General features: G+C 35.1%; 1 long non-coding RNA gene across 1 annotated transcript; it reads right to left on the bottom strand.

Moving 5' to 3' along the window:
* Positions 1 to 2324: 2324 nt before the first annotated feature.
* On the bottom strand, positions 2325 to 3624 carry LOC143549509 (uncharacterized). The gene is made up of 3 exons (XR_013138147.1): positions 3498 to 3624; positions 3183 to 3287; positions 2325 to 2450 (listed from the first exon to the last, which is right to left on the bottom strand). It is a non-coding gene; the product is annotated as an uncharacterized LOC143549509 (long non-coding RNA).
* Positions 3625 to 10980: the final 7356 nt, after the last annotated feature.

The following is a 10980-nucleotide window of genomic DNA, read 5'->3' as shown; positions in this document are numbered from 1 at the left end:
GTGAGTAATCTCGTACCTAATCCCCTTTTTGCTTTTAATGTTTTGGGATGTTCATGTGTTCATACAAACTTAGAGTCTTAAACTGTTTATGAACTTTAGTCGCGCAGTATCCCATGTGTTGAGGACGTAGACTTGGCTGTTTATTTGTATGTGTGGATCATTAACCGTCTTGTCGGTCTATTCCGCAGTTCTCATGGTACCATTAGATGAACACGGGAGAACTATCGTTTATGATTTTCTCTTTTGTTTGCACATGCACAGTTTGTCTTGTTTGTGAGCTCAATTGTGAGCACTGGCAGTCTATGAATCTTAGAGTTGGTCCCGATCAGATTACACCCTTGTTGAAAACCAGACATACACATGTTGCGCGCAGATTTATTGTTATCTATGTATTGTATTAAACTTGATTTCTCACCAACACGCAAGTGTTTGACGTTTATTTTAACACATGTTCAGGTTTGCAGTAGCTGTTTTGGAGCTTGTGGACACGTAGGAAGTTTTCTTTATTTTTGACCTAGATTAAAATGTATCAAGACAAGTTATTGTTGTTCGAATATTTTGCTTTATAATATATTGATTTATGATGTTTTATGTTATCTTGTTTACTTTGCGCGTGCGCGAATAAATGTATTTATTAAATATTGACACCCAATAGTGTCACGAGTAATGAAACAATATGTGGCGCCCCGATGTATAATCCGCCTTTGGTCGGGGTGTTACATGCCATCCCTAGCCAACAGGCCAAACCCAGCCGCACAGAGCTCTTAAGCACCTCCAAGTTATCTCCAGTTTTGGGAAAAACCCACCCACCCGAAGGCCAAGTGGTGGTAAAATCTGGATGCCCTCATAATCGAACTAAAAATCTCAGTCTTCCTTAATTGAGCCACCTATGCCCTCTCTAAAATGTTGTCAGCGAGATTTGAACTTGGGTCTCAATTGAACCCAAGTTGCTTAGCACTACAACACATCGGAGAGGACAAGGATTATTTTTAACTAATGTTAACGTATTCAGTGTAGTATATTTTATTTATACTAAAATCGTTACTATATTAAAATATTTTAATTTTAATTTTCTTATATTCATATTTTAATGATAATTTACTACAAAATATACTATAACTTATGTAGATATGTGTGAACTAAAAAAGAATTTTTATCAATTATTTGTTTATTTATTTATTTATTATAAAGTCTTCAATTGTACTGGTGAGAGCAATCAAAGTATTAGTTAAAGTCAACTACCAAATATGATTCGAATAAATATGATTCGAATGGTATTCCAAGTTACTATTCAATGTCTTCAGTATTAGGTAAATATATAACAATAAATCCGTTATCATTTTACAATAGCTATTCAATTATATTGAAACAAATTCTATATAAAATACGGTAAAAGTGTTATATGTTTATATTTTTTTCATAAAGTTTTTTTTATTGTGTTTACAGATAATTATGAAACGACAATCAATTATCAAATTTCATCAACTAATTTTAACTGATCCCAAGGTTAAAAAAAATCAATCTCCAAATAATAATCCTGGTAAGTTTTCATGATATTTTTTCTTTTTTGAAATGCAACATTTATTGTATACATTTTGTTTTATTATACCATTTCAATTTTCAACCTAACAATAATCTCTTGATATTGTGTAGTCGTTACGATAAATGCCAAAGAAAATATTTCAGTTGATGATCGAAGACGAAGGATGATGCTTGTAGACCAAAGGCGAAATGAAAAAAAAGCTCAAAAATACAAATATTCAACCAAACGGTAAATTTTTATTTAGTTCTCTTCATCTACTATATGTGGCTTTATCAAGAGTGAAGAATAAAAATGATGTCAAAATACTTATTTTGGATTACCAAGATAAAGTTACAAAGAAGATAAGAATTATGGTTCACAATGAAATATTTAGTTGTTTATATTTTAAGTGCTATATTATGTTTTCTATACATGTACTATGTATCTTATGTTTTTGTAACTTTAAGTTTTTCAGTATTTTGTTTCTTTAGGAATATGAATTGCAATTAAGTATCATCTTGCCGTCTCAAAAAACATATAAAAAAACTTCTTGTTTAAAATTATATGTGTTTATTGGACGATTATTATTTTTTCACCCGTGACGTTCACGGGTCAATAACCTAGTTTATATATATATATATATATATATATATAACTAGTAGATGCCCCGGCGTTACGTTATGTATTTTCTATCATTCTATTTCAGTTATAGATTTCCATAGTAATAGCATTTGTAAGTTGTTTTTACCAAAAGCTCTAGGTCATTATATCTACATTAATATTTTCAAATTTTGAATACTGCGCATACAAAAGATGTTTACTTTTTCATAGAGATTCCACTTTTGAAACTAATATGCGGGTCCTTTGTTTTGGGCGGATTGCTAGTCTGGATATCTGGACCTCTCTCGTGCCGCACTGTCGCTTATACCTGCAAATGCGTTTACTGTTACGTTATAAATTGGATTATTTTAGTTGCTATATATTTTGAAGTTTTATACCTGGACCCTCAAATGTGAGTTATCTTTTTGTTCCTGGTGTGTGTGACTCTGGCTTTGTGATTGATGGTGTTGCAGGTGATCTGTTTTTTGTAATAAAGAAAAAGAAGTAACACAAAATATCCATAGTTTTAAGGATGAGCAAAATCGGTACCGGTACCGAAATTGGTACCAAAGTTTTGAGTTTTCGGGATTGGTACGGTACCGATATTTCCCGAATTTTTACCTTCAATACCGGTGCCGGTACCAAGAATTTGTGATTTTCGGGATCGGTATTTTCGGTATCCCTAGTTTTTATGATTTTCTACATCATCAGGCTTAATTAAAATTTAAAAAAATCTTGTTAAAGTTTTTACAATTTTTAAGCAACATGAATATAAAATATGGAATTAATCAAATATTTGACAATCAACCAAAATGAGTTAGAAGATCTATAGCTTTTCACTGTTTTGTGCTACTGTCGCATTTGGTTTCTGGTAACTTTTAAAGAAACTAAAAGTAATTTTTCATGGAGAATAAGAGTTTATTTTTGAAATTTTGCATCAAACTTGATTGATTACTAACAAATTACAAAGTTTATAACATAAAGTCTTACCTTTGCAGATGAAGATCTGGTACATCTATTTCTACTTTACATGAACTTTAAAAGCTATGTACCTTTGAACTCTACTTCATTTACTGGTAAAGCTCTTGATAAATGTATCAGTCTTGAAACAGCAAGACCAGGAAGAGCAACTGCACCCAACAGAATCCCTGAAGAAGCACCTGGCCTAATATCACAATCCACCAAAACATTATACAAAATAGTATAAATGTTACAAATTAAGCCAATGCAAAATTGGAAAACTAAATTAACTTGAAACAGACATGTGAAATATGTTGCAATTAAACTCTATTTAACCTCAAACACCATCATATTAATGGAAATTGCTAAGACTAAGGATCTAATTAAAAATGCAATTAGGGACTAATTAAGTTACTTGGTGTTGAAATTGGAGGTGGAGCCACTTGGTGATGACATAAGGGATACGTGGCGCACAACCAAAGCCACGGAGGAACAAATCGAAGCGTCAGCAATCACCACCAATCGAAGGAGTAGAGATCAAAGATGACGTGGTGTTCAAAGACTTCTGATAGATGAAGACCAAAGGGGGAAATCAGAAACCCTTCGTAAAGAAACCCCGGGAATGACATAGGAGATTACAAAAATGCCCTGGTACAGATTGGAAGTTACCTCGTTTTCCTTTAATATATAGTATAATGTCTAAAAATAAACGAAAATCCTAAATCCAAAAGGGTATATGTACAAAAACAAAATAAGGAAAATATCACAAATAATTATCTCTTTCTGTACACCCCCACAAGTTGAAGCATGGAGATCACAAATGCACAAGTTGTCGAATAGGAACCACAAATGTCTAACACTAAGAGCTTTCATGAATAAGTCAGTAATACGCTGCTTAGTATCAATGTGTAACACTTCAATAACCCTCGGCTCCACAGGTTCTCTGACGAAGTAACAATCAATTTTGACATGCTTTGTACGATCATAAAAAATTAGATTATTTGCTATGTGTTTAACTAGATTGTACAAAATAATTGTGTCGGGTTGGTCTGGGAGACATCCAAATGTTTCAAGAGCCATCTACCTCATAAAACTTCACTGATTGTAGAAGCCTGATATTCAGCTTCAGCAGAAGACCTAGAAACAACGGACTCTCTTTTCGATTTCCAAGAAATAGGAGGCTCTCCTAGAAGTAAAACATAACCGGTTCGTTATCGTCTTGTATCTTGACACCTTAGCCAATTCGAATCTATATAGCAAATGAGATTCACTCAACCACCATCTAGAAGTAAATACCTTGATCAGGAGTTGATATTCGTAATACTGAATCCCCTTCCCTATCGCGCCTCTTTTATGTTCAATTCAACATGGTAGACTGCGATAGTCGTCATTTTCTAAACCTGAAAACCCGACCCGATTTAAACTTTGTTATGCTTCTGATCCTTAAAAAGAATGTCCTTCATGTTATAATCATGTCCCATACTCGTCGTGTTGTTTTAGTATATTTAATGATGTTTAATTCACTTATTTTATGCTCAAAACCAACCCAAACCAACGTATAAGGACCATTTTTTGCCAAAAACCAAACTTTTCCCCAACCTCTAAATCAGATTTTATTTGACTAATTATTTTATATAATTAATTAATTTAATTTATTTTAAAAACCAACAAACCACATTGAATGCAAAAGTGGTTGTAAGATGGTTAAATGTCCAACCATCAATGCAAACTTTTCCCTTCATTCTTACCTATATATACCAACATTTCTCAACATTTTAAAATGTTCATCTCTTTCTTTCTCTCTAATTTTTGGATTTGTGAAAACAAATTAAAGTGTCATTGCCTAAGTTGACTTTGAAAGTCAAACAAAACAATTGCTTGCTTTTCAATCCGACGAGTAATGTTTTGGGACGTTTTCAGTTTGTATTAGTCTTATATATATATATATATATATATATATATATATATATATATATATATATATATATATATATTTCATTGTTTCCCTTCTTCAACCTTGGTTGATTAAGGTGTTTATGCCATCTTAAGGTACACCTTTGCTTATTAAAGGCTAGTTTTGCCAGATTTGGGATTTTTACTCGTTAAAAGTTTCTGATTTATATTTAAATATGTTTATTGGTTATTTAACCATGAGTATTTGTGTAATAAGACGCTAAACATGTACTAATATCACAAAATGAGTGGAAAAATTATTCTTCATAAAAAACCATTCCAAGACACCAAGAACTTAGGTGTCAATGACGTTTCAGTTCTGGACAGAAGTTTGGTTTCCAAAGATTTGGCCATAACTTAGTCATAAAGAACTGGAATGGTGCAAGACCAAGCCTATGATGAAATTCATTGAGTTGTTGTTTCAATGGTTATTTAATTTCATTTTAATTTATTCGTATGGCTTCACAATCACTGTTTTAGTTTTAGTATGCAACTGTGTACCAATTGAGAAAACGGATGCTTCAACCTATTTCGATTCCTAATTTGGGAAAAGTTTCTAAATGAAAGATGTTCATAACACCATAATTAAGTAGACTGGAGATGTTTATAATTTTTAGAAATTTAACTGTATTTTTAATTATTATTCAAATCAATGACATATTCTGTCCAAAACCGATTAAAATCATTTTGGTTGTTTTCACACCTTAGATGTGATATGTTTTTGCTTGATCATTCTTGTCTAGTTTGTAGTTATTTTTCATGTTAAAGGGAGATTGGTACTGAACTTGGACTTAAACAAAGCCCCAGATTAAATAAACCAAGAACCCCGCCTTAAACTGAATCACCACTTAAAAACACAAGTTGATTGCGTGCACGATCATTTGTTTATGTCACACCCCGACTTAGGGCCTAGACGTTTGACCACAAGTTTGTACCTGTTTTGTAAATATATCAGAGTTTATGGGTTAATTTTAGCGGAAGACTTTAGGTTTGAATATAATATTAATTTACATAGAAAATTTATTCGGGAATTAAATACCCGAGTATTAGTTTACAAAATATACGTTTCATATTACAAGGATTTTTAGTTATCAAAAACCGAGCCATCTTATACGCGCTTCTATCTTCATTAAGACTCCAATCCTTGTTAATGCTACTTATGCTTAATTACCTGCAATGGGTTGGAAAAATACGTTAGCTATATGCTGGTGAACGTGTACGACTCTATAAAATATTTGAATGACATTACAATACAAATATAGTTTTCTCTACAAGCTCAGCAGAAGCATTTCTACTTCTGGTCTATGTACCACTGCCCTACACACACAATTATTCTCGAGCCACGTAGCCCTTAATGGAAAGCTAGTTATGACCATTAGCCCGCGGCCACGTAGCCTTTGAATGACTAGGCTAAACGGTTATATTTGGATCCAGACACATGTGTATTCGGTCTGAGTTGCTTTTATTTTCTATCTTGTATTATAACGTTTTAGAGATCACATAATCTCATGTAAATATTGACTGACTCGTTAAGACAAACACCCGTTCATCTTATCGAATATAAATATGTTTTGATTGATTAAAAAGGTTAATGTATTCACCTGTACCGTCGGTGTTGGAAACCTTGACTGATTGATTGATTGTGAATGGTATTTAATCTATACATAAATAGGTTCGTATGAATGTTTTGAATGATTAAACTACAATTGTAAGCTTAACCTTGAAATCATTTATCTTTGATTTGTGAATGAAAAACACTTAGTTTTTATGTGACGTTTGATGTAGCATTCTTTGGCTTATAGGTCATAACACGTTGGTAAGTTTCTCCAGGTAAGTAAACAGGTCCCTCGGTTGATTGGGATTTGTACAAATTACTTTTCCTTAGGCAAGAAATTTATTACTAATGATATCACCCTTACAGTTACTACATGCCCGTCAAAATATATCTTTGATTGACAGTACTTAGTTATGAAGTAATGTTTATGAAAACTCGTTTATGAATGTTTATAAAACCTTTCAAAGTTAAAGGCCATAGCCTTGATTGATCGTTCTAAGCTATAATTCAAATAACTTAAACATAAATCCTACCTTAGATTGGATACTTAGATTGATAATAAGAAAAAGGCATGATCTTGATCTACTCGATTATACGATTGCTAGTTTGATTATAACTTCGTTCCTTGCACGAACTACGAGAAAATGGCACGTAGGCTCGTCACGGCTATTGGGCACGCTTCCCTAGGCTATGTGTGTGAAAATGAAGGTGAGTTTGGGATGAATGGAGCTCATACCCGTCCTCCCCTTTTATAGCCGTTTTTGGATCCCATCGCGATACACGATGGGTTCCTGGTGACCCGTCGTGTATCGTGACGCCGCAAAAAGACGTCGCCTTATCTGCTTGTGACACGTGGCCTGTTATATCGTGTCACGTGTTGACACGTTGTTGGACATGTGTCCAGTGACTCATCAGGGTCATTGCGATACGCGAAGACCGTTGTGATTGGGCCGTAGCGTATCGATATGCCGCCCATTTCTAGGATTGTGTGCAAGGCCATCGCGCTACGCGATGGGATTAATGCCTGCCCCATCACGTATCGCGATGGATGAAGATTTTCAAATTTTGCAAGATTGGTCCCTATACTTTATAAGTTAGTATATTTAGGCTTAAATTTATAGGGTAAAAGACGCGGTGTTACATCCTCCCCACCTTTTGAATAATCTCGTCCTCGAGATTTATTGGAATAGATAGGGATAATTTTTCTTCATTTCTGACTCGAGCTCCCACGTATACTCGGGTCCTCATCTTGAATCCCATTTGACTTTCATGAGCTTGAGTCGTTTGTGTTTGAGAAACTTTATCATACTATCTTCTATTTGATTCGGCTGTTCCACAAACTTAAGTTTCTCGTTGATCTTAACATCTTTCAATGACATTGCAAGAGTTTCATCGGCTAAACACTTGCGAAGGTTAGATACGTGAAACACGTCGTGAATACCTTTCATCTCATTGGGTAACTCTAGTCGGTAAGCAACTGGTCCAACTTTATCAATTATCTTGAATGGTCCCACAAAGCGTGGACCCAGTTTCCCTTTTTTTCCCGAATCTTACTACACCTTTCCAAAGCGACACTTTTAATAAGACTCTATCGCCTTCTTTAAATTCTAACGGCTTGTGACGAACGTCCACATAGCTCTTTTTTCTATCTCTTGCCATTTTCAATCATTCACGAATTTGTATAACTTGATCAGTAGTCCTTTGAACAATTTCTGGTCCTGACAACTGACTATCAACTGTTTCTGACCAACATACAGGTGTTCTACACTTACACCCATACAATGCTTCGAATGGTGCTGCTTGGATGCTTGTATGATAACTGTTGTTGTACGAGAATTCCATCAGCGCGAGATGAGTGTCCCAACTTCCTCCTAAGTCGATAACACAGGTACGAAGCATGTCTTCTAAGGTTTGAATTGTACGTTCACTTTGGCCATCAGTTTGGGGATGGTATGCAGTACTTAAGTTTAATCGAGTCCCCATAGCCTTTTGAAAGCTTGACCAAAAATTTGAAGTGAAACGACTATCTCTATCCGAAATGATGGATAGCGGCACACCATGTAAGGATACTATGTTTTCGACATATAAGTGTGCTAACTTATCCATGCTAAATGTTTCTTGTATCGGAATAAAATGAGCAGACTTAGTAAGTCTATCTACAATAACCCAGATCGCATCATTTTGATGAGAAGTTTTTGGTAACTTCATGATGAAATCCATTGTTATCATATCGCATTTCCAAATCAGAATTTCCGGTTGTTGTAGTAATCCTAACGGCTTTTGATGTTCAGCTTTCACTTTAGAACACGTTTGGCACTTAGCTACATACAAAGCAATATCTTTCTTCATCACAATCCACCAATAATCATCTTTTAGATTGTGATACATCTTGTCACTTCCCGGATGCATCATATACTTTGACTTGTTTGCTTCTTCTAAAATCTTGTCTCTTAAACTCCGACCATCGATACCCAAATTCTAGTACCGAGTCTAAGTATTTCATCACTTCCTTTGACTAACTGATCGATTGTACCATTCTCTTTTTCAGCTTTAATATTTCCTTCTTCCAGTGCCAAATTCTGAGCTTCTTTGATCGGACTAGCTAAATCAACTTTGAGTTCCAATCTAAGTGCTCGGGCTCTCTTTGGTTTCTCATGTTCTTTTATACTTAAGGAGTCAGCCACAAGATTCGCCTGTAACATCCTAAATATTCTAATAATAAATAGAGAATGTTGAGTTAAATTGTCGTGCGTTTAATATTACTAATTAACGTCTAACGAGGAAAAGATCATGGACTTGGACTAATTAAGATGGATTAAAGGGAATGAGCCTTAGGTCCATGGGCTTTAAGGGATATAAATATCCCCTTAAACCATCCTAAAACCCTAACTATCATTTCCATCTTTCATAAATCTCTACACACTCAAAACACACACATCCTACACCACCTCTTATACGGCCGAGAGAGAGAGAGAGACGTCCGAGGCCAAAATCAAGCCAACCATTATTAGACCTTCAATACACGAGCTAGTTACGAGATAACCGAGCAAACCGAACACATAAAGGTATGATTTCGATCTTAGAGTTCACGTCTTTATAAACGATTAGTCACGAAACTTGAACCTAGAGTAGATCGGGTATAAACGATTATTAAATTTGTAAACTTGATGCTAAAACAAAGCTAATGGATCCATAAACATGTGTGGCTCGATTAAATGAACCCTTAAACATAGTATCGAACGATTTTAAGCTTAAAGGTCCAAGCTTTATAGTATGTACGGGTTATATATGAACGAAAATGGTTCGGAAACGTTATTGGGCGATGTCGAGCCATAACAAGGGTATTAATAATCGAAAGATGCTTGTTGAGGGTGATGAAAATCATCCCGTCGCTGGATAACTTCGTTGTAAGCAAGTTCGCCAGTAGGCAACTTCGCTGTGAGCAAGTTCGCTAGAAGGCAACTTCGCCTAAGGCTAAGTTCGCTTAACACATAACTTCGCCGCAGCTATGTTCGCTGAACAAGTTCGCCACTTTAAGTTCGATGTGGTTCAAGTTCGCCTGCTACCAAGTTCGCATACTGTTAACTTCGCTGATGATAAGTTAGCCAAGTTAACTTCGCTGAACGTTAAATTAGCTTAAAATGATAAGTAAAAGTAATCCTGTAATAGACCAAGAATGAGTAGGTGAAGAAGATAATAACTTAAAATCCTAAGGGAAAATGCGTTAAGACAGTTATTGAAAATAAAATTTTTCCAAGCTGACCTGGCAGCTTTAACCAGTTCGTTAAAGGGTTCAATTCGCTGCATGGATCAGTTCGTTAAGATAACACAATTCGTCAAGAACCAAGTAACGAACCACAAGTTTGATGGAATGACAAAACAGTCCCTGGACTTAGAAAAGAATGATTTAATTACAAAGAAGCCCTTAAACTTTTAAGTAGCAAATTATTTAATGATTCAAAATCCTAATGGAAAATGTGTTAAGACGGTTAATGAAAATAAAATTTTTCCAAACTGACCTGGCAGCTTAACCCCAGCCAGGGGCTCTGCCCCTTGGACCCCGCTAGGGGCTGCCGCCCCTAGAACCCCGCTGCCAGGGGCGCTGCCCCCGGACCCCCGTTCGTTGCGGGTTATATAAAGATAGAAATACAATATACGAGTAGTAATAGTTAATTGATACGTGTAATTGTTATACAGTTAGTCGTGCACAGCTCAAGAAAGGGATTACCATAAACGGTGAACATAATCGCATTCAGGTGAGTTCCTAGCCCCATTTCCTTGTTATGTTTTCGGGGATGTGTGCATACTCGATGTGATAGTTAATACGCTTACCTCAAATGGTAAGTGTATGCCATGTATTATTTATGTGATAGATATTATGTAATGATTG

The sequence above is a fragment of the Bidens hawaiensis genome, unplaced genomic scaffold (genome assembly GCF_021521415.1).
Source record: "Bidens hawaiensis isolate Kalapana, Puna unplaced genomic scaffold, B.hawaiensis_p1.1 tig00015613_1, whole genome shotgun sequence".
NCBI lineage: Eukaryota > Viridiplantae > Streptophyta > Magnoliopsida > Asterales > Asteraceae > Bidens > Bidens hawaiensis.
The sequence above is the reverse complement of the archived record's forward strand: the minus strand, read 5'-3'. Positions and strand labels throughout refer to the sequence as shown.